The 25,283-nt window shown below is 46.1% G+C and overlaps 1 non-coding gene across 1 annotated transcript; it reads left to right on the top strand.

The window, feature by feature from the left end:
• Positions 1-1,492: 1,492 nt before the first annotated feature.
• LOC130043122 (U6 spliceosomal RNA) lies at positions 1,493-1,599 on the top strand. The gene has a single exon (XR_008795317.1). It is a non-coding gene; the product is annotated as a U6 spliceosomal RNA (small nuclear RNA).
• The last annotated feature ends 23,684 nt before the right edge of the window (positions 1,600-25,283 follow it).

The following is a 25,283-nucleotide window of genomic DNA, read 5'->3' as shown; positions in this document are numbered from 1 at the left end:
CCAGAAATGCTCAGAGCTTACACACCAGGTTTTCAGACTATGATTTTACTCCTATGGTTACGTGATTTCATAAAAGAAAAAGAGGATGAAATATTACACTTGGATCCAGAGTGATAGTACAGTTGGCATGGCATATGTTCGATCCCTGGCATCACATACAGTCCCCCAAGCACTGCCAGGAGTGATTCCTGAGTGCCAAGCCAGAAATAACACCTGAGAATTAACGCTGTGTCCCAAAAAGAAAAAAGAAAAAAAGAAAAATTAAATTTAGCCCAAACGAGATTTTAAAGTCCATAATTTCGCTTAGAGCCTCCAACTCCAACTCCTTCATTTTCCCCTAACAGCCATCTGTTGAAAGGGCTCTAGAAATTTCACATATAAGAACTTTCCATGAAGGTATAAACAGGACAGAGCACACCAGACTGAAGCAGATGCAAGCCACCTGCAAGGCCAGAGGGCCTTCACTTGTATCCAGTGTCCACTAGTCCACTGAGCACAGAGCAGGTCACAGATCTCAAGTACTACCAGGTGTGGCCCCAAATCTCACCTCCTCTGCTCCCCAAATACTGAGATACACCCAAGGAGAGGAGCTCAGAGTGCTGAGCACCTGATTTACCTTTGAGGGACATGGCATGGCTCCCCCTGCATCTCAGACACACAGACACAAGAGGGGGGGAGTCTCTGAGTATCTACAAGTTTGTAGCAAATGGAGCGCGGCGGGGAGGGAGGGAGAGGAAAAGACAGGAGAAACGCTCCAACTCCAAAAAGATGCATAAAAAATTCTCATGTGTCAAGACAAATTCTGAAGTGGGAGGGTTGGAGTCATACCTAGTGATGCTCAGGGGACAATATCACCTAGTGATGTTGTGGCAGGGATAACTCTGGTAACCGCAAGAAAGACAAACGCCCTCCTGGCTGTACTACTGTCCCAGCCCCTAAGAGTGAGACATTTAGAACCTATTGCAGATGGTCCCTGGAAAACCCCTTTCTGCAAGTACTCACTTCAACAGCAGGGCACACCCCTGGTCTTGGAGAGATGGACAGTGGAGATGCTTGGAATCTGGACAGGTGAGGCAGAAATTCTTTTTTCTGAGGAAATATAATCACATAGGGTTAGCAATGCTAATAAGTTGATAGGGTGCTTTTCTTTCAAGCAGCTAAGCCGGGGTTAATATGCAACAGGACATAGGCTCACACACTCCAGCACTGCTAAAAATGATGCATGAACTCAGAACCAAGAGTAACCCTTGAGCACTGACTGTTGCTGTGGCCAAAAAACGTACAATAAATTAAGTAATGAAGACATTTCTGGGGCCGGAACGGTGGTACAGCAGGCAGGGTGTTTGCCTTCCATGCGGCCAACCTGGGTTCAATTCCCGAAGTCCCATATGGTCTCCCAGTACTGCCAGGAGTGATTCTTGAATGCAAAGCCTGCGTAAACCCTGAGCATCGCTGGGTGTGACCCTAAAAATAAAAAAAAAAAGAAATTTCTGTGCTCGCTTCGGCAGCACATATACTAAAATTGGAACGATACAGAGAAGATTAGCATGGCCCCTGCGCAAGGATGACACGCAAATTCGTGAAGCGTTCCATATTTTTTCATTGCAGCACTCTTTACAATAGCCAGAAACTGGAAGAAACCTGAATGCCCAAGAACAGATGACTGGTTAAAGAAAGTTTGGTACATCTACACAATGGAGTACTATGTAGCTCTTAGAAAAGATGAAGTCATGAAATTTACATACAAGTGGTACAATATGGAAAGTATCATGCTAAGCGAAATGAGTCAGAAAGAGAGGGATAGACATAGAAAGATTGCATTCATCTGGGGGATATAAAGTAACAAAGTATGAGATTAATACCCAAGAATAGCTGAGATCAGCACCAGGAGGATTACTCCATAACTTAGAGGCCAGCCGGGTATCCTAGAGGAAAGGGCTGTTCAGATAGAGAAGGGAGCACCAAATAAAGGATGTTTGGAGGATCCTCCCAGGAGGGGAGATGCATGTCGAAAGTAGACTATGGACTGAACATGTTTGCCACTCAATGCCTCTTTTGCAGACCACAACACCCAAAAGGAGAGAGAGAACACAGAGGATTGCCCTGCCACAAGACAGGGGGGATGGGGGGATGGGGGTGGGAGGGATATTATCCATGGTGGTGGAAAATGGGCACTGGTGGAGGGATGGGTATCTGATCATTGTATAATTGAAACCAAAGCACAAAAAATTGTAAATCTACAACTTTAAAAAAAATAAAATAAAATAAAGGGGAAAAAAAAAAAAAGAATTGATCTCATTTCAGCACCAGGTTGATTACTCCATAACTTAGAGGCCAGCCGGGTATCCTAGAGGAAAGGGCAGTTCAGATAGAGAAGGGAGCACCAAATAAAGGATGTTTGGAGGATCCTCCCAGGAGGGGAGATGCATGTCGAAAGTAGACTATGGACTGAACATGTTTGCCACTCAATGCCTCTTTTGCAGACCACAACACCCAAACGGAGAGAGAGAACACAGGGGATTGCCCTGCCACAGAGGCAGGGGGGGATGGGGGGATGGGGGTGGGAGGGATATTATCCATGGTGGTGAAAAACGGGCACTGGTGGTGGGATGGGTATCTGATCATTGTATAATTGAAACCCAAGCACAAAACATTGTAAATCTACAACTGTAAAAAACAAAAATAAAATAAATAAATTTAAAAAAAAAAAAGAAATTTCTGTCTAAAGAGATTGGAGACATAGTATAGCAGGTGAGGTGCTTGTCTTGCACTCAGCCAAATCAAGTTTGAATCCTGGCATCCCATACGGTGCCCTGAACCTGGCCAGGAGTGATTGCTGAGTGCAAAGGTAGGAGAAGTAACTGAGTCTTACAGTTGTACTTCCTACAGATTAAATAATTATTTCATTTAAACGAATAAAGGTGTGGTGGCCAATAGTGATCCTAAATTGCATTATTAGAGGGGTTAGAGTACACTCTGGAAGTGCCCAAGCTACTACCTGCTAAGATTGCATATTTGGTTGCAAGACCCACTGTAGCACCACCCTGATGCACCCCTCCAGACCCCAACCTGAGTTGGCTTAAAGCTCCACACCTTGGGGCCTGAGTGACAGCATAGACAAATGAGCATTTCTTTTGAAGGTGAAGAACGTGGGTTTAATTCTGGGCATCGCTTATCGTTCCTAGCACCAGTAGGAGTGTTTGCTGAATTTAGAACCAGGAGTAACCATAATGCCTCACTGGGTGTTACCCAAAATGCAAAATAAATAAAAAAAGGAAAGAGAAGCTCCCCACCTCCCTGAACTCCCAGAACCCACTGAATGCACTAGAACCAGTGAAAACCAAAGGCTCTGTCAAATTCTTTTGAGCCCCAAGCATATGAAGAATGTGCCCAGCCCCACCCCCATCCAGACCCGACACCCCTCAAGAACGACAGGACAGAAGGGAGGTTGTTTTTTCCTTCATGCTGCTGACCCAGATATGTGGTATCCTGAGCAACCCCAGGAGTGACCCTTGAACACAGAGAGGTGGGGCTCACACCCCCCACGAGGAAAAAGAATGCGCCCCAGACCCCTTTGATGATGGAATCCCATGCTTTATCCCTACTCCACAATCCACCTAAGGAACGAAAGGGCACCAGTAACGGGATGTCCCGTGGACACTGCTGGGATGATCCACCCAACCCTGTGACTGACCAGGTGCTGGTCGTCGCCCTGAAACTAAATGAACGCTGAGGTGCCCTCACCCGCTCCATCAGATCTGGGGGAGACTGAGGCTCCCTCTAGCTCTGACTCTTTCTGCTTTGTGAGGGGCCCGAGCGACGGGTCAGCAGGGAGGGCACTGGCCTCGCATCCCGACACCCCAAAGGGTCCTCGGATCCCCAGGGGGTAGTCCTGAGCGCTACCGGGTAAGGGGCTAAATCACATAAAAAAAATTAAAACTTTTTTCACTTTTGTTTGTTCGGTTATTGTCCTTGTTTCTGGAGCTTTCAGAACGACCTTAGCGTTTCAAATTCGTTTTTCTCCACCACGTGCTTCCTCTACCCACCCACCTTTTTGGGGGGCGCTGGGGGGCTTTGGTCAGGGGTTACTCCCGGCTCTGGGCTCACTCCAGGCCGTGATCGGATGCTGTGAGGTGCCGGGATCGAACCCGGCCGGCCGCGTTCCCCCCTTACGCATCTTTCTACGTTCCCCCCTTACGCATCTTTCTAAGTAACTTCTACTCCGTAAAAATGATCGTTTTTCCCCAAAAATCAATTTATAAATAAGATAAACCTTTCAGCAGCAGCTCTCGGTGCGACCCGGGTGAGGGGCCGCCACCCCGGGCCACCACCACGGAGCGACCCCGCCGCCCACAAGGCGGAGCCGGCGGAGGTTCAGGCTCTCAGAGCGACCACTCGGGCGGCCGGCGGGAAACCGACCTTCCTGGACCCCTCTGGCGCCCTGGGTGCCCCCTCACCCGCTCCTCACCTTCCGCACCTAAGCCGCCCGCCAGCACTTCCGCCGACTTCCAAGACGCGCAGGGAAAGAGGGTCCCGACTCTGTGACGTCATAGGCAGAGCGCCCAGAGCCTTAAAGGGCCAGGCTTCAAATATTACTGACCAGGTACTTGCCTGGTCAGAAAGGTTCATTTTTCCCCGTTTCTGGGATAGGATCAGGTGATCGGGACATCTGATATTTGCAAGGTCTGGGATAGATGGAGATTGACGGACTGAACAGATAGCACGTCAATCAGAAGTCTTTGTTTTGACGAAGGAAATAAAATTCACATTCTTGCAAACAGCCACTCAGACCTCTCTGAGTCCCCACGTTTATTTATATCACACTGAAAGTCCAGGTCTTGAGTAGCTTCAACTGTTTGTTTTCACAATGATAGGAGAGATTCAGAAACTAAGTGATTCACGTGGCTCAGAAAGGGGTCAGGGGTAGCCCAGAAGGGGACTCAGGGATTGGTAATGACTGGGAAGACATTTGTGTACGCAAAAATTCCTGTTTCTGTATGTGTGTGTGTTCAGAGCAAACGGTGCTCTCCAGTTAATCCTTGAGAGCTATGGGCAGCAACTCTTCAAACAGTGCTCAAAGTCTACATAGCAGTGATTCTACATGGATCAGACAAATGAACAGAAAGTCCCTTAACTGCTGTGCAGCTAAATAATCTTTTAATATTTTAATACTTGATGATTTATTAAGCTATAATTCTTCAAAATTTGAACCAGTGGGAAAGAATAACTGTACAGTAGTAGTACAGGAGAAAGCCTCTTTTTCAGACGTGTTGATCTATGATCTGTTGTTTGGCTATGATGATTTGGTGCTTGTTACCGTAAGAATATGAAATTAATTTAGTTTACAAGTTTACTTTTTAGCGGAGTTATTACAAAAACATACTCAATTTCTTGTAACCATTCCACTAGGGTGCCAGATCGTCACAGAGTGCAAACAGGAAAAATAGGCTAGGGTCCCCCCAAAGTGAGGTAGTAAACATCAATAGCTGATTACTTTGTGTATTCGCTTTTTTTTTGCTTCGGTAACTATGCTTGCGTCACTATGCTTAGATAAATTTACGGGGTACCAGGATGTGGGTCTGGTGAATTTAATTTTGTGGGTGCTTATGAAATGGACAGGTGAGTCAGGATGTGCTTTTTTTTCTAACCAACAGACTGTGCTTCTCTTGGGAGGCTGCTGCTTTGCCTGGCAGAACAGCCTGTAACCTGGTGTGAACAAACACTCCAAATTTTGGAGTTCATTCGAGATTTGATGGTGTGGGGACCCAACATCCCAAATCCCTGGGATGTCCGCAGAAAGCATTCAAGGGACCTGTTAGTACTGGCGATCTTCTCTCTGATCCCGAGAGTCAGCTGTGGGATGGTGTAGAAGGCTGGACGCAGCACAACCTCCCCTATCTTCAACTTCCCCTATCTTCCCACTACCACCCTGTCCTCCCATTGTTCATCAATTTGCTCGAGCAAGCCCAATAGTGTCTCCATCGTAATACTTGTTGCTATTGTCTTTGGCATATCTAATATGCCACGGGGAGCTTGCCAGGCTTTGCCATGTGGGCGAGATACTCTCGGTAGCTTGCCAGGCTCTCCGAGAGGGGCGGAGGAATCGAACTTGGAGCAGCCTCAAGGGCCGCGTTCAAGGCAAACGCCCTAACCGCTGTGCTATCGCTCCAGACCAACTACTACACTGTTCTGTTGAAAATATAGCTCTAAACATTTTAGGTTTAACACTGGTATGTCCATTCTCCCTTGTGACAGGGAGTTTAAGTTTTATTGGATTACACCCATACAATGCTCCTGAGGCACTCCCATTCCTCTATTTCTTGGAATATAGCTCTAAACACTTTAGGTTTAACATTGATATGTCCTTCCTCCCTTGCCAGAGGGAGCTTAGGCTTCCCACAGTGCTCCTGAGGCACTCCCATTCTTCTATGTTTCTCTGTAACTTCCATCTCTGTGCTTTGCTTTCCCAACTGGTCTGTCAAATATTTCTCCTAATCAGACTCTGTTAAGTTGTTAAGTTGTAAGGTCTGAATCCTCAGAAATCTGAGTGAAAAACTGCTTTTCTCTTCTCCTTATGTCCTTGGCATAATTACTTTAGAGCAACACCCTTTTTGTATAGACATAGGAAGATAGTTAATATTCTGACATTGTAACTTGGGAGTTAATTGACACCAAATAATACTTCATACCTGGCATCTGCTTTCTCAATCTAAGCCTCAGTTGCCCTTAGTCCCTAGCACCCCAAAGGCAGTGTCATGATGAGGGACTGGATGGACTCACGGCTAGCTGTGACATACCCTGGCATCAAAATGGGCTAGACCAAAATGCCATATGAGTTAAGAGCATGGTCATGGACAAATTCTGTCATGATCCAAAGAGTAACAACTAGATTGGTACCATGCTAGGGTTAAGAAAGACTAATCTGGCCTGAGCACTGTAATCTGAGATCTATAGTAAGATGTCCCCAGCTTAATGTATCTATTACTGTGTCCATATTAAATGACTACTAATTTTATTAAGGAGTAGAATTAAGATGAATGTTTATATGGTTCCTGGACTAAGGGAAGGAAAAACGCACCCATAGATGGAATTTCACCTTTAGGTGGGTCTTCTTGCTGAAAGAGTTTGTCCTAGAAGATGTTTCCTCTGAGAGAGGGACCATACATCCATTGATTGTATGACCTCGCCTATGTGTAATTGCTACCCCAACTCCCTCATGATTTGGGGGATAATTAATGCTATAAAAGTTGGCAAGGGAAAAAATCAAGAAAGAATCTGAGAGGGAAAATCCAAGAGAAATGAAGGAGATTCATGGAAGGAGAATCAGAGGAGAACTGAGAGGAGATTGGAAGAAACTGCAATTGATACCAAGGAGCCTGGACCTCATTCTGTCCGTCATCGACCCATGGCTGTCACCTGGCCAAGGGTGAGGGAAGCAGCCTGAGACCATCAAATTCAGGCGGCGGTGGGGGGGGGGGAGGGGAGAAGAGAGAGAGAGGAGAGAGGGGGCTTCATATTCATTTTTTGTAAACACAGCATGAACTGACAAACCAATTCTTTGAAACAATTACCACTTGTGTTTGCTTTCAGTAGATTAAAAAATTAAAGTACTTTATTGATATGAAAAATAATAGAATTTTTTTCAGTTTCAGTACCCAGTAAGGCTAAGTGTCTTTTACTCCCAGGATAAGACTCTGGATTTTCTCCTTGCAGTGTCCAGAGACCACAGATGTAATGGCAGGGAGAGAACCCGGAACCCCACCTTTCCAGTCACATGCTTGCTCCACTGATCTATCCCGCTGGGTATAATGATATTCATTTTTGAATGTGTGACTCTTACCAGCTCACACATACTCAGTGACCCTATTCCCAAGTCAGAGTGCACCTATGCCAAATCCTGAGACTGTGATTTGAGTTCTTAAATAAATCACAGCAAGTCAGGTAAGAATGAGTCGAATGACTCTTGGGTGAACAGGCCGAGCAGGTAGATGACATCTCTGTGGTTCTCACTGTCCAAACAGGCCCAGAGCAAAGGGACGATCCTTTGGGATTATTGCTGGGAGAAGCCTGGCAATCACACACTAGCCTTTTGGCTTTTCTATTTTACTAGAACCAGAGATATTTGAGGATCCTATGGGAACTGCAACTCAAACCCTGTGCAAGGCAAGCACCCTCCACACTATACTATGACTTCAGCACAAACTAGCTTTATTATGGGTTCACTCAATGACTTTTTAACATAAAAACAAAAGAATATTTCATAGTGGATCAGAGAGAGAATAGCAGGTAGGGCATCTGCCTTGCATAAGGCTGACAGGGGCAGGATTCTGAGCACTGCCCAAAGGAACCCCTGAGGACCGCCAGGAATAAACCCCTTGGCAACATCAGACCCCAAACCGATACAAAACAAAATGTCTTCATATACTCAAAAAACATGCAAATGACCTGAGGGCAAAGACAAGCTTAGTGACAGAGAGGGTGGGGTGCAAGGTGGTTCTGCTGCTCCTGAAAAGGGCACCCCAACAATACAGGCTGTGCAGCCAGGCTGGTAACGGAAAGGGGTACAAAGGACCCTGAATCTCATGAACACATGACTAATGAATAAGACTGGAACAAGCCAAGAAAGCAAAGCACAGGATCACTCCAGGGGAGCGAAGGGTTGTGCGAGTAGAGCACAGATGCCTGCATCCAGGAGCCCGAGGCTCCCTGGGGTCAGCAGCATGTTTCACACACACACTCAGGGCACACCCACGATGCCCAGGGCCGAGCCTGGGAGGGTCCTCAGACACTCAGCTGCATACACGCCTCTCCTCCCCGGCCTCAGGTCTCCTCCTACCATCCAGGGGATTACAGCTGGCTTCACCCTAGAATACCCTGCCCCCACATAATCAATGTAGAGATTAGTGACAATGAAAAGGTGAGAGTCCTAGCCCATGTGTCCCTGATATAACCAGCCAAGTTACTGAAAGTACGCAAACAACACAATCTTCACTTTTGCTGCCTTGCACGCAACTGGCCCAATTCAATCCCCGGATCCCAGATGATCCCCCAAGCAAACACCAAGAGTGATAAGTGAGTGCAGAACCCAGAGTCACCCCGAAGTATCATCGCGTGGCTGAAAAATGAAACTAAAGAAAACAAAATTGGACGCATACAAAATATAATGTTAGGTCCTTGAGAAAATTTTATTTGGGAGAGTTTTGAATTATTGAGTAAATAATGTATTATAAAGGTAACTTTAAAAGTATTGTGTATTTGTTTTGTTTTGTTTTGCTTTTTGGGTCACAGCCGGCGATGCATAGGGGTTACTCCTGGTTCTGCACTCAGGAATTACTCGTGGCAGTGCTCAGGGGACCGTATGGGATGCTGGGAATCGAATCCGGGTCAGCCACGTGCAAGGCAAACGCCCTACCCGTTGTGCTATTGCTCCAGTCCCCTGCCTTTTCTAAATAATTCAAGCACACCAGCAGTGAGCCCTAGGCAAAGCTCCTATTCACCAAAAAATCAAATATCTTCCTTCCAGTATCTTACTTTACCAGCGTTACACAAAACAACAGCGAGGGGAAGCCTGCTAAGGGAGAGATGAAATGAGAAAGGTGCTTTGCTCCTTAACATATTCCTACATACTCTTTTTTTTTCTTTTTGGGTCACACCTGGCGATGCTCAGGGTTTCCTCCTGGTTCTGCACTCAGAAATTACTCTTGCAGAGGGACCATATGGGAAGCTGGGAATCAAACCCGGGTAGGCCACATGCAAGGCAAATGCCTTACCTGCTGTGCCCAATCAAACTAATCAATCAAAATAATCAAAATAAATCGCTCCAGCCCAATCAAAATAAATCTTCTATTTTGTTTTTTTGGAGGCCACACAGCTGATGCTAAGTGGTAATTCCTGGCTCTGCACTCAGAAATCAATCCAGGTTGTTGCTAGCAGGATGGAACCTCGGTCTGCAATGTGGAAAACAAAGGCTTTCAGTGCTTTGATGTAGGTCCCTCACCCCAAGACCTGCAGTCCCCCTGCTCAACCCTGCTCCCACCCGCCTCTGCCTATCGCTGACCTGGAGGCGATCGTGCCTGCAGGGGCCCCCCAAGGTCATGCACTAACACCCACGCACCCTGCACCCTGGTACAGCCCCCATCATACCCCTCAAAGCTGTGTCCCCGAGAGCCTCCACTGCTCCACAGAAACCACCTGGATATCAGGGAACAAGTGAAAAAATGTGTGAAAGCGCTCCCCAAGCTGGAACAGGTAACCCTCTTATAGTACAGAGGCAGAGAAGTGTGGGGTGCTCACAGGAGGCCTTGTCTCCTGCCACAAAATTGGCCTTCACAGTCAGCTTTCCAAGAAGATACTCTACTTTGTCCTTTATCCACAAGAACAATGACTGCTGGGCCCTGTGTCCAGGACACCAGCATCTGGAGGGTCCTGAGTTCACTCTCACTGAGTGCAGAGTCAGTAGTAAACCCAAGCATCCAACAAGGAAAATGATGGAAATCCCCCCAAATTTATATTAAGCTAAAAACAAAGGGAAAGACGGAGGGTAGCAGGTATTACAGCAGGTGGGGCAATGGTCTTGTCAATGGTCAGACCAGGTATGATCCCCGACAACTCCATACTGTCCACCACCAGCCAGGCATGATCCCTGAGTGCAGAGACAAAGATCAAACCCTGAGTCCTGCTGGTTTGGTCCAAAACAAATTTTAAAAAAACTTAAAGAGTCCGATGAAGGCCAGATGACAATGCAAAGGATTCAGAAACATGCTTTGCATGCAGGAACCTCTGATTTGATGCTGGGCTACACCTGATCACCGAAGAACACTTGAAGTCACCCCAAGCACTGAGACTAACAGCAGATGAGGGGGTGAGACTTTAAGAAATAAATGATCTTAGGGGCTGTAATGACAGCATAGAGGGCACGGCTTGCATGCAAACCACCAGAGTTCGAATCTCAGCATCCCATATGGTCCCTGAGCACTGCCACGAGTAAATACTGAGGGAAGAACCAGGAGTAACCCCTGAACACCACTGAGTGTAGCCCAACAACCAAAAAATAAATGAATGGAATTTAATAGTTACAAATGAAAGACAATAAAAATTCCTAGTGTGTTCCGGAAACAACACCAAGAGCAAAAGCACAACACCCAAGTTAAATGTGGAAAGAGAAGTAAATTTATTTCGTTTGTTTTGAGTCACATACACAGCAATGTATAGGGTATATTCATGGCTCTGGGCTGAGGAAATACTCCTGGCCATGCCTGGGCTCCATATTGGATGTCAAGTATCAAACTAGTAGTGATTCCTGAGTGCAGAACCTGAAGTCACCATGTGCATTTCCAGATGGACCCCAAAATGAAACAAAGTAAAAAAAATAATTTGGACTCATAATAAATAAGGCCCACAACTGGGGAGATACTCCAGCAAATTGGGGCTCACCTGTTCCTTGCACATACTTAGCATTCTGGTCCCCGTCCATTCCTCTGGGGTGAAGCTCATGGCCACATCGGGGAAGGTCACCACGTCCTGACCGACATACACAGGGGACAGGAGTGAGGCCATCCCACCCCATACTATGGTGTAGGGCCTGATCACAGCACCCTCAGGCATAAGACAGCGAGGTGGGAAGAATGAAGAATTGCCTGATTTTTGATTCACAAAAATTTTTGGCAACATTATGGTTGATCTCTGCCATAAACCCCTTCAAAACAGGGCCTCTGGACCAAGCCAGAATCAGAGCAAAGACTGAGACAATGGTGAACCTTGGCAGTCCAAAGTGAGGGGTGGTGAAATATGTATGTATTTAATTTACTAAAGAGAAAAATCCCCAACTGCTAATAAAATTTTAGGATTAAAATTGATAAGAAAACAAACTTGCAATATCAATCGATGTAGTAATAAATTTATGTGAACATTGTTATATTTGATTGCAGGATTTTAAGACTCTAAGAATCTTTGAAGCTTTTTGTTGCTTCAATAGGTTTTTACATATTGATTTTTAATTTTTATTTAGTCAGCTTTCTATTGACTTTCATTACCAAAACCCATTATTTACAAGTTAATATACACGTGAAGTCCAAATGCTGGGGCACTGCTAAAGCTGAAGCCCGGGTGATAATCAGCAAGTACCTTTCCCTTATAGTACTGATGTCACTGGGAGCTTGTCACACGCTACCTGGATTACTTTCTTCTTGGCTGCACTCCTGCAGCCCCCTAACACTCCTGGTCCAAACAAAACTTGTCTTCTCTAGGGGCACTCCTCTGAATGTGGGAATAGTTATTAGGAATCACTCATCCAGTGTGCATTTGATGATGTCTACAAGGCTTGAGACGTATGCAAAGGCCTTCCCACATTAAAAAGATAAGATTTCTCTCCAGTATATGTTTTGATATGGCTAGTAAGGGTCATGGGTCGAGTGAAGGCCTTGCATTTTTCTTACATATTTAAGACTTCTCTCTACTATGACTTTTATTATTTTTTTTTACTTTTTCTTTCATAATTTTTTCTTCTTATATTTATTGAATCACTGTGGGAAAAGTTACTAAGCTTTCAGGTTTGTCTCGGTCATACAATGATAAAACACCTTTCCCTTCACCAGAACTCACTTTTAACCACTAAGAACCCCAATATACCCCCCTCCCAACCCTCCCAATGACTGTGAGGCAAGAATTTCTACTTACCTTTTCTCAACATTGATTACATTCATTATTTCGACAAAAGATATACCATTATTGTTTAGAATTCCCCCCCCCCCCAAATAATCAGAATTGTTGAAAAGGCACTGTGAAATACTTTGTTTTCTATAGCTGGTTATGAGAATCATATAATGCCATGGGGCCTCGATTATGTATTTCTCCAAAGAGCCAGATGATTATGAGATTGGTTTCTGTGCATCTGATGTTATGGCTGTGCAGGAGAGCCACTCGTGGGGGGCAACTAGTGACCTCGGTAGGGCGTGAAGGATGAGCCGGTACCAACCCCCTTCCCATGAGACTACAGTTGCCCTGTTACTGCCGGCACATACTTGGCTTTCCAATAAGCTCTGAGACGGCGGCCACATTATATGGGATCCAGATGCATTTCTGCGAAAAGCCACTAGGTTTCAAGATTTCTTTCTGAGTCTCTGGGATCATGGCCGTTAATAAGCTTGATCAGGAGCAGGAGAGGCCATTTTTATGCGGCGACTCGGGGTCTCGTTTGGACGGGGAGGAAAGGGCTGGTTCCAATCCCATCTGGTGAAGCCCCAAGTGTCTCATCACTGCAGGTCCAAACCTGATTGTCCAGTGGCCTCTGGAGGATGGCGGTCACCAGGCTGCCAGGGGGAACAGGCCAAGGCATGAAACCTATTCCCACCTAGAGTGGCCCAGCGCCAGTAACCAATTGCAGGAACAGGATGCATTTCTGCCAAAAGTCTTTGGGTTCTGAGATTGGTTTCTGAGGCTCTGGGATCAGGGCCATTAAGTAGTTCAATTAGGAATAAGAGAGGCCATGCCTCCAATTCTATAGCTGAGCTGGAGGTGGTTTGTGCGTGTGTCTCCCACATACCAAACTTTTGGCCATTTACTTTCTTGGTAAACTTTGCCCCAAGTTTTTGGGGTCTGGCCAAAGGCACTGCAGCAATTTTGGGGTATCTGAAAGTAAGACGGTGCCATCAGGCTGCTGATGCACTCACCTCACAGGTACAGATTGACCTGCTGGCGGCACGAAAGCCCTCTACTATGACTTTTAAAATGCATAGTAAGGCTACAGGGTAGAGCGAAGACGTTCCCACATGTCAGACATTTATATGGTTTCTTTCCAGTGTGATTGTTTTCTGTGTTTAGTAAAACACCAAGCTTGAATGAAAGCCTTCCCACAGTCCTTATATATGTAGAGTCTGTCTCCAAGACCAATTTTCCTGTAATTCTAAGACTTGAGGGCATAATGTAGGACTTTCCCCATCATTTACACATGTAAGTTATGTGTAATAAGGAGGAGTAACTGAATGGGTTCCCACAGTCCTAACAAATATAAAGGATTCCCCGAATTCATCTCAAAGATGGTAAAAGTGATTCGATCCTAAGGTTCTCTGCCCCAAATCCCTGGGACAGGCACATGCCCAGACCTGCACACACAGCATCATCTGAACATGAGACTGTGTGACTGAGCAGGTGAGGCTCTCAGAGCAGGAAGGACAAAATAGGAGAAACACATATCCTGGAGCGATAGCACATCGGGTAGGGCGTTCGCCTTACAAGTGGCCAACATGGCCGACCGGAGTTCGATTTCTCTGCCCCTCTCGGAGAGCCCGGCAAGCTACCGAGAGTATTCGATATGCTAGACACAGTAACAACAAATTCTCCAATGGAGACGTTACTGGGCCCGGTCGAGCAAATCGACGATCAACGGGAGGGCCTTTACCTTTACCTTTACCTTTACATGTCCTGGGGTCTGAGACATTTGTAGCCATCAGAGTACATACATAAGCAGCACACCTGGATTCCCCTGATGCCTGTCAGAGGTGAATCTGGAGCACAGAGCCAAGAGGAAGCCTGAGGATATACACTGAAGCACAAAAATTAACATGAAAGAAAACAAAGCAGCAGGGTAGAGTAACAAAACAGTGGGTCTGGGACAGCATTAAGGGCTGGTAATAACGCCGTCCCTTATAGTTCCTCAAGAACTGGCAGATGGTTATCCTTTGTACAGAATCAGAAATAACCTGAGCATCACTGGGTATGGCCCCTCCCCTTAAACATCTTCCAAAAACAAACAAACAAATAAGTCTAATCAGCGTTGGACCCCTGGCACCCTATACAGTTGGTACCCCAGTCTTGAAAGGAATGATCCTTGAGCACCACTAATAACACAGCGGTAGGGCGTTTGCCTTGCACGCAGCCAACATGGCCGACTGGAGTTCGATTCCTCCACCCCTCTCGGAGAGCCCGGCAAGCTACCGAGAGTATCTTGCCCGCACGGCAGAGCCTGGCAAGCCACCCGTGATGTATTCGATATGCCAAACACAGTAACAACAAAATCTCCAATGGAGATGTTACTGGGCCCACTCGAGCAAATCAATGATCAACGGGAGGGCCTTTACTTTATTCAAATCAAAAAAAAAATAAAACAGCGGCCTCAAACAGAGCTGATTAATCAGGCCAGGAGCCGGATCCACAGGCTCCTTCCTAAAACAATCAGAGACGATCAGCCTGGGAAGTTTGTACTACATGTCACTGCACTGCGTTGTCTTCTCACTCTCCCACCTGAAGATGGTGTGGCAGAGGCCATCTCACCATCTCCTGCCTGTTTTTCCTGTGGACCAACAGGAGGCTCCATGCAAGTACCTGAGCCGTGGGCACCAGAGAGGAGCGCAACCAGCCCCGGCCCCCACCTGACCAGAAGTCCCTGCATTGGAGCGAGAAAGGTAGTGACCAGCTGGATGTTTGGACACTGGTTCACAGAAACATCCACGGCGAGACACTGACAGATGTTCCTGTCTCTCGGGGAGAGAGAAATGGTTTGTGACCCAGCTGCTGTCAGGACAGGAGTGGTTGAGGCCTACAGGGGAGGAAACCCCAGTGCTGCCCAAGTCCGGTACTCTACCTAGGGAACCACACAGGAAGTTCCTAAAGGCCAGAGACTAACTCTGAGGCCAGGAACTCTCACGTAGCTGCAGCCCCTGCAGGCCCCCGTGACCACAGCGCCATTATTGGCTCTGCCGTGGGGCCAGTCACAGGGACTCAGGGTGGACAAAACTTCAGCTGTCCTCTTGCAGAGTGGGTAGGACACGGACCTGGGAGCTCTCTTTCAGGAACCAAGGTCACTTCTGGGCTCGAGTAGGCCCCAGGCAGTCCCAGCTCTGACCCTCTGGACCTGGACCCATCCTGGTCTTGATTTACTGTAATCCCCAATCAGCACATGAGCCTCATCCAGCACTTGCTCCTATTTTGCAAGAATCACTCTGAAAACCATGTAAAAAGTGTGTTGTATCACAAAACTATCCAAGTAACTAGGGTGTTTACTATGACCCATGATGTTATGTGTGTCTAACAACAGGAATTTCTAGAGTGAATCTACTTTGAAACTATGAATATTATATCTTGGGGCCTGGAGTGGTAATACAGTGGATAAGACATTCACTTTGCACTTGGCTGACCCAGGTTCAATATACTAGAATATATATGGGCCCCTGATCCTTGTAGGAAATGATCCCTGACATCAGAGGCAGGAATAAGCCACGGACAATGAATGGTGATTACCAAAAATACTGCAACTTCAAAAGGTAACTATAATGAAACAAGAGAACAACAACAAAAAATACCCAAGTGTCAATTCTGAGGCATACACACCAGGTCGCCAGATGTGAAGAATAGTGAGTTGGTAGGTCACATGGTAACACGTTCAGTGTTCTGTCTCTCCAAAGAAATACAGACACAGGGACCACAACAACTGATGGCCAATGGATAGTGCATAGTCAATCTTTAATTCAGAATCGAATAGCATACTTATAGAACATCTGAGGGGTTCTGAGGTACAGAACGTCACGTATTGTGATTCACCATTTACAGAGGTCAAGCGTTTCAACAGAGATAATTCTTTGCAGGGGAATTAACTCAAGGAGACGTTCTGCGGGAGACTTTGCTGAGAAATTCGCTCATGGGCTATATGCATCTGTGTTGCTTTTCTCCTTCCCTGCTCGTAAATACTAAACAATTAAGTTTACTTCGTATTAATATTTGAAATTATCAATACACACAGTAGAGAAACATCCCAAAACTTACTTCTCTGGGGTCCAGGAGCTAAGATTAAAAGCTGGCTGGGATCCAGCTTTCTGGAGTTAGCGACTACAGCAACTGAAGCCTGAGTAAAGTAATTATGATTGATGGCCAGCAGTATATATATTTAGAGTCAATTAACTCATAAATATTAAGAGCTTATCATGAATGGTTTTTCTGTTTTGAAGCAAAGAACATTGCTCTATAGTGATAGATTATAGATTATACAGGTTACAGCGGAAAGGGAAATGCAAATAAATGACTGCAGATACAAAGTCTAGAGTCACCAGAAGGTTTGACTTTATGATGTAAGGATAGATTAGGAGTGCTCATAAGAGCACTATAACCATCTTTGGGGGGAGCAAAAGTGGAAATTTACTGATCAGACCTAAAACACTTAGGATAAAGACAAACTCTAGAGTGAAACATTTGAAGTGGATTCTTAAGCCACTTTTTCTGTATTTTTCTATTCTGCAAAAATTCATGATTTCTCGTGAATACTCCTCCTCTCTCTCATTGCTCTAATAGCCTCTCTGTGTATATGTGTATGTGCATGCACATGTTTCAATTTTAGACCACAACTGGCAGTGCTCAGGGATTTGCAGCTCTGGGATCAGGGTTCAGTCCTAGTGGGGCTCAGGGACTATAAAATTACTAGACATAGAGAGACCTGGGTTGGCTGCTTCAAGGAAAGTACCCTACTTGCTGTACTATTGCTCTGGCCCTTTCTAAGTGAATTATTTCCACCACATCAAGAGTGACCCTGAACAAAGCTTCCCCAACAACACCCCTCCCCGCCCCGAAAATCAACTATTTCTCTTAAAAAAGGAAAACAAAACTTTACCCCCAGTACTCACAACAGCTGGGGGTCATCTGGTCAGGGAGAGATTACATGCGTGGGGTGCTTTGCAACTGGACCTTAGGATGGAGAAATTCTTTACCTAGAGAAAAATACAAAAGCTGGGACCAGAGACAGTAAGTGGGTACGAACTTGCCTTGCATGCAGCCAACCGAGATCAAGTCCCGGCATCCCTTATGGTCCCCAAGTACCACGAGCAGGAATTCCCGACTGCAGAGCCGAAAGTAAACCCTAACCACCATCAGATGTGGTACAAGAGCCAAACCAAAATGATAATAATGAAAAAGTTTCATTTGCAATCGCCACCCACCTGCAAGGACTGAGACACTGGGTGGCCCCACCGCATTAGGACAGTCAAACAAAGGACAGAGGACGACTGGGTCCCCTGCTGCAGTGGGGCGGGGGCCCCACCCTTCTAAGTGAACCTGAAGGTGCCACACTAAGGATGCCAGGGCCAAAGGCTCCGGACAGGGCCAAGCAAAGTCAGGTGCTGGAGGTTCGGGAGGGCTAAGCCCCGCCCTCTGCAAGTCCCGGAGCCCCAGACCCACCGGACTCTGACCCTTCCAGGAGCTGGAGGAGATCTTGGCCAAGGGAAATCCCAGGATCACTTGTTCACACCTGCGACCCCTGTGCCTGGCACAGCCCCCACTGCACCACCCAAAGCCTCTGGGTCCCCTGAAAGCTTTCGCCTTACCTCACCTCAGGAACCGCCTGGACATACTGAACAGTGGAAAGCAAGCGTAAAAGCACCCCCCCAAGTTGGCGCAGCCCCACCACTCACAGTGCCAAGACGCAGGGTGATCACCTGAGGCCACTTGCGTTCTGCCACAAAATCGGCCTCACAGTTTCCCTGTCAGGCCAGGCGCCAGTTCCTTCTCTACCCACGAGACCAATGGCGGCCAGAGCCAGGCAACCACAACAAGAACAGAAAGGATTTCTGAAGGGCCCGTCTATGACATCATTTCTGCTTCTGCCAGGAGCCTTAAAGGGCCATGGTCCAGATGCAGAGACCCTCTGTGCCCACCCAGGTGAATTCATGCTGCAAGGAGGACGGACTGGATAAAGGAGTGGAGAGGTAGCTGCTAAAGTGTTTGCTCACACAGTGGGGGCCTGAGGATAAGAGGAAGACCCCCGATCCTGCACTGGCCAGTATAACATTGAAACAATGATCTTACACACAGTCCATCAGGAAAAACACATGTGGGTTGATTCAAGGACAAACAGGCAGGTTGGTACAAGGCAACTGACATTGAGTTGCGTGAGGAAGTCATCAAGACGGGGTGAAAGCAGTGGAAATGGCAGCCTTCTATGATCCTCAGATTCCTCCATGGAGCACAAAAAATTCCCTAGAGGCCGAGCCAGGGGACTCAGGAGTTCCGGAGTACCAGCACCCCCTGCAGGCAGGTAGCAGTACTCCCCCTGGGAACAACAGCCTGGAATGAGGCTCTGACATGGGGAAAGACTGGGACTTAGGGTAGACAAACCTTCAGCCACTCTCTTGCAGGGTGGACAAGGGCATGCACCTGTACACTCTGTCCAGGGGAACAAGGTCACTCCTGGGTCCAGATAAGCCTGAGGTAGAGCCGTGCTCTGTCCTGCTGGACCTGGGCCCGTCTGAGTCCTGATTTACTCTAATCCTGCATCAGTACATCTGCATGAGTCTCATCTTATACTCGCTCCTGTTGTGCAGGAATATATTTGAAAACGATGCAATCACCCAGGTTTATAGAAAATAAATCCAAATATCCAAGGCATTTATTTACTAAGGACCATATTATGTACTGTGCCTGTCATTTGGAACTTCTCAAGATTACTTATACTGTAAATATTCTATTTTGGGGGTGGAGTGGTCTTACTCTCAGCTGACCCAAGTACGATACTTGGCCACGCTGAGCCCTGGCTGCAGTGATCCCTGAGCTGAGTCAGAAGTAAGGGCAGAACACTACATGGAGTGTCCAAAACTACAGCAACAACAGGACAACTATAAGAAAGCAAAACAAACAAACAAACAAAAATCATGTGCAAAGTAAAACTAGAGAGGAACATTTCAATAGTAAAAGAGTGGGTTCTTAAAACTCTGGTTTCTGGCATTTCCATAGTTTCACGGAAGGCTTATTATTCTCTTTTCTTGCAAGTACATGTTTTCCTGTGTGTGCAAGTGTGTATGTGTGTGTGTGTTTTTCTTTGAGCCATCACAAGCATTGCTCAGGGGGTATTCCTAACTCTGCACTCAGGGTTTCAAACCTGGAAGCTTTGGGGATCACTAGGATGCAGGGGACTGAACCCAAATTTATTGTGTGCAAGGCAAGTATTTGCTGTACTTTCGCTCTGCCCCTTCCTACATAAATTTCTTCCAAAAGTACCAGGAGTCCTGATCAAAGTTCCCTCCCACACACACAAATAAACAAGTATCTTCCTTCAAAAAAAGGGAAAAATTTAAAAAACGACAACAAAAATCTCTACCCTCAGAATTTATCCCAATAGCCACAGGTCACCCGCTCAGGAAGAGATGAAGAGTGGAGGGTGCTTTGCAACTTAACATGAGATGAAACTTGTGATCTGAAAAAAAAACACCAATAGTGTTGTTGGACATACAATGAAGTCTGTAGGGCACTTGCCTTGACCCGGTAAATTCTCCCCGTACCTATGTCCTGCAGCAACACCAGCAGGAATCATACCTAAGCCCAGAGCCAGAGGTAGCCCTGAAATCTCTGAGGATGCCCCCTCTCCCCAACGCCCCCTAAAACAACCCCCAAACCAAAAACAGCCCCAAGAGAATATGTTCATTGGCAAACCCAGCCACCTGCAGGTCCACTGCCCCCGAATGTCACGAACCAACACAGCGGCAATGAAAATGATGTACAGCAAGGGGACCCTTATCATGGGGGGGGGTGAGGGGGACTGCGGCTCTGCCCTTCAAATCTGGAGGTTCTACAGCTACGAGATTAGGGCCAAAGGCTACAATATGGGACTACCGGGAGGGTTGGGACAGCCAAGACCCCCGCCCTGTGCAGGTCCAGCACCCCCGTGCTAAGCCCCTCCCCCACCCGCCGCTGCCCCATCATGGAGATAGAGGCCATCAAGGCCTCAGTGGCCCCCATGGACCACGCCCACACACCCGCAACACTGCGCCCCAGTACAGCCCCCACCTTGCCCCCCAAAGCTCCCTGTCCCCCTAAAGCCTCCGCCATGCCTCAGGAACACCTGGATGTTGGGGAACAAGTGAGAAACCAGCGTAAAAGCGTCCCCCACGCTAACGCGTTGCTCACAGTGCAGAGACGGAGAGTCGCCCCTCTCCTGCCCCAAAATCCGCCTTCAAGAACCGCTTCCAGGTAGTTCCATGCCATCCTTCACCCAGGTAACAATGTTGGGACTGACTGAACCATCTCTGTCAGCAAGAACACAGGTACCAGGAAGGCCCTGTCTGTGACGTCACTTCCGTTTCCACCAGCAGCCTTAAAGGGCCAGGCTACAAGTGCGGAGAGATCCTTTCGGGACACCCAGGGGATCCTGTGCGGCCTATGAAGATTCGAATCCCAGCATCCCATATGGTCCCACAAGCACCGCTAGGAATAATTCCTCAGTGCATAGCCAGAAGTACCCTGTGTGTATCGCCAGATGTAACCCAAAAGGCCAAAAAAATGAATAAAATAAAATTTGAGATAACAAATTTGCAATATTAATATCAATAGGTGGAGAAAACAAATTCATGTGAACATTGTTATATCTGGTTTTAGGGTTGGTAAGACTGTCTCTTTAATTTTTAAAAGATTTTTTTGGTTCAAGAGGTTTTTCCTTTTATATTTGGTACTTATTTAGTCACTTTCCTCCTGTCTTCCATAACCAAGACTGTTATTTACAAGTTAACACACTGTGAAGTTTAAATGCCGGGACACTGGCATAACTATAGCCCTGGTGATAATCACGGAGTACCTTTCCCTTACAGGATGATGTCATGGGAAATGTTTCATGCTGGATTCTTAGCTTCTGGGCTGCACTTTTGTAGCCCCCTCCTAACCTTCCTGGTCTAAATAAAACTCGTCTTCTCTAGGGGGATTGTTCTAAACTTGGGGACAGTTCTTCGGGGTCAACTCATCCCATGTGCATTTTACAAAGACTACAAAGGCTAGAGAGGCACACAAAGGCCTTCCTACATTTACAAACATGAGTTTTCCCTCCAGTTTGTATTTTCCTATGGATTGTAAGAAGAGTTGACGGTTGAGTGAAGGCCTTTGCACATTCCTGATATATGTAAGACTTCTCTCCACATGGGAGTCTCCCGATGGACGGTTCCACAATGAAATAGACCACATCATATTCAATCGGCGGTTTTGCCTAACCGATGTTGCTGTTGTCCCAAAATTCCAAACGGGATCGGACCACCGTCTTCTTCGTGCAAAATTCTACCTCACAGAACGAGGAGAAAAGAATGCAAGGTTTAAGAAGAAGACTCCCAGAACAACCACCAACTGGGAACTCTTTGGCTCTGTTGCAGCAACATGGGAAGATGCCGTCATTGACAACATTGATGAGGAATACGATCGAATGATTCAGCACCTCCATGATTGTGCAAGGAATGCCAAGAGAGAGATAACCACAAAAAACCGTCTTTCTTCGAACACTCTTGAACTTATTCACCAACGTGGCGTGGCACGTGCCTCAGGCAACCACAAGCAAACGTCCGAACTGGCAAAACAGTGCAGAAAAGCCATCAAGGATGACCTCAAAAACAGGAGAGCAGCAGTACTGGTAGATGCAGCAGAAGCTGGGAAAAACATTCGTAATGCCCGCCTGTCCTTCACCAACTACAAAACCAAGATGACTGCCCTCCGACATCATGATGGATCTATCACATCTTCCAGAAGGACAATGGAGAAGATTATTCATGAATTCTACTCAGATCTCTTTAATAGCCACATCCACTTGCCCACATACCACATACCACATGATGGATATGTCGTTCCCAATGTTCTCCCTTCCGAAATCCAACATGCCATCTCGTCGGTAAAGAAACAAAAAGCACCTGGCCCAGACAAGATCAGACCTGAACAACTGAAGAACTTACCATCAGTACTCATCAATACATTAGCTCGACTCTTCACACACTACCTGTCTGAATGCAAGGTTCCATCCCTATGGAAAACCAGCAAGACTGTACTACTATACAAGAAAGGAGACATCCACGACATTGGCAACTATCGCCCAATCTGCCTATTGTCTGTCATCTACAAACTATTCACTCGAGTCATCCTGAATAGGATTAGCAGAACACTAGATGAAGGACAACCATGTGAACAAGCTGGATTCCTAAAAGGATTCAGTACCATCGACCATATCCACACAATAACCAAGCTCATTGAGGTATCTCGGGAGTTCAAGATGCCGCTCTGTCTAACGTTCATTGATTTAAAGAAGGCCTTTGATTCTGTTGAGACGGAAGCGGTCATGGAAGCCCTAGCCAATCAGGGCGTACAAACTCAATACATCAGGATCCTTCGTGAGCTCTATTGCGGATTCACTACCAAGATCTCACCATTCTACAAAGAAGTAATCATCCATATCAAGAGAGGGGTATGGCAGGGTGATACCATTTCACCAAAACTCTTCAGTGCCACCCTCGAGAACATCATGCGACGACTAGAATGGGAAAACATGGGAGTGAAGATAGATGGTCGGCAACTACACCACCTCCGCTTTGCTGATGACATCGTTCTAATAACACCAAACATCAGCCAAGCGGCACAAATGCTTGCGGACTTTGACCGTGAGTGTGGAAAGGTTGGACTACAGCTGAATCTTACGAAGACAATGTTTATGAGAAACAGCCTTGTTCCTGACGCTCCATTCGCTCTCAACGGAACCACCATCTCCGAATGCAACAGTTATATATACTTAGGTCGAGAAATCAACATGATGAATGACCTGGCACCTGAGTTACGCAGGAGGAAGAGAGCGGCTTGGAATGCCTTCAAGAGCATTGAAGAAATAACTAAAAGGACAAAGAACCTCCAACTACGAGCACATCTCTTTGATTCCACTATTCTTCCTGCATTAACATATGCCTCAGAGACCTGGACCCTACGAAAACAGGATGAGAACACTATTCGGGTCTCTCAAAGAGGAATCGAAAGAACTATGCTTGGAATATCACGATTCACTCAAATGAGAGATAGAATCCGGAGTTCTGATCTTCGTCAACGCTCAAGAATCAGAGACGCTGTCTCATTTGCCAAGACATCAAAAATCAGATGGGCTGGACATGTAATGAGGTTTACAGACAACCGCTGGACTAGAGCCATTACTGATTGGATTCCACGAGACATCAAAAGATCACGTGGACGCCCACCTATAAGATGGTCAGACTTCTTTGTCAAGACCCTAAATGATCGGTTTGAGGCTCTACATGTTCCTAAAACGAACAGATACCATTGGGCTACGCTAGCACGCAACCGGGATGAATGGAGACGTTACTGGCACCCGCTCGAATAAATCGATGAATAACGGGGATTAAGTGATTAAGTGATTAAGTGATTCTCTCCACTATGAATTTTCCTATGCATACTAAGGCTTGAATGTAGAGCAAAGGCCTTTTTTAACATGTATGGAGTTTCTCTCTGGTATGAAATTTTCTGTTTAGTAAAATATCAATTTTGAATGAAGGCCTTCCCACAGTCCTTCCATATGTAAGCTCTCTACCATATGAATTTTCTGTGATCACTAAGGCTAGAGGAAATAATATAGGCCTTCCTGCTTGCCTTACATACATAATGTTTCTTTCCAGTATGAATGTTCTTATATGTAATAATGAGTGAGAGGTAAGTGAATGCCTTCCAAATATATATATATAGACTATATATATATAGACTCACACTATATATATATATATATATATATATGGATTCTTTTAGTGTGCATTTGCCTGTGCTTAGTAAGTTCTGAGTACAAAGTAAAGGTCTTCCCACAGTCCTTACATGAGTAACGTTTCTCTACTGCATGAATTTTCTATGCACAGAAACCCCTGAGAAGGAAATAAAGGTCTTCAAAATTCCTTATCCTTACATAAATAAGGTCTCTCTAAATGAATTTTCCTATGCATACTAAGTCTTGAGGTCTTCCCATATTCCTTGGATGAATAGCGTTTCTCTCCTGTATGAATTCTCCTATGTATAATCAGGTATGAGGATAGATCTAAGCATTCCCACATTTTTTACATGTTTACAATTTCTCTCCTGTGTGGATATTCAGGTGATGGCACTTGTGTGGTGGCTGACTCAAATTGTGTCCGTGCTGCTAACAGCCCTGGGATTTTTCCCATCTGAAGAATTCCTGCCTGTCTCAGAATCCCCACAGTGATGCAGGCACTACTGCTCACTCGAGACTGTCACGGTGCACAAGATCAGAGACATTCCGCTGAGGCTGGTTGCTTCCCTAGAGAACAGCAGAGGAGGTTTACAATTATTTCTTGATTTCTTGAGGGTCTCCATGTCAAAAAAAAGTCAAACCCTGCAGGTTTGAGGTCTAACATTTCCACCATGGAAATACAATTATTGACACATATATGGCTTTTCCTGGAATGACCAAATAGTTTTGCACGATGTTCATGAAAAATTGACAGAAGTGTTGTTATTACATGTGTCCATTTTTTCTCAACTCAACGAAGAACACATTAAGTGGA

This window comes from Sorex fumeus, unplaced genomic scaffold, assembly GCF_029834395.1.
Source record: "Sorex fumeus unplaced genomic scaffold, SorFum_2.1 ptg000111l, whole genome shotgun sequence".
NCBI classification, from domain to species: domain Eukaryota; kingdom Metazoa; phylum Chordata; class Mammalia; order Eulipotyphla; family Soricidae; genus Sorex; species Sorex fumeus.
The sequence above is the reverse complement of the archived record's forward strand: the minus strand, read 5'-3'. Positions and strand labels throughout refer to the sequence as shown.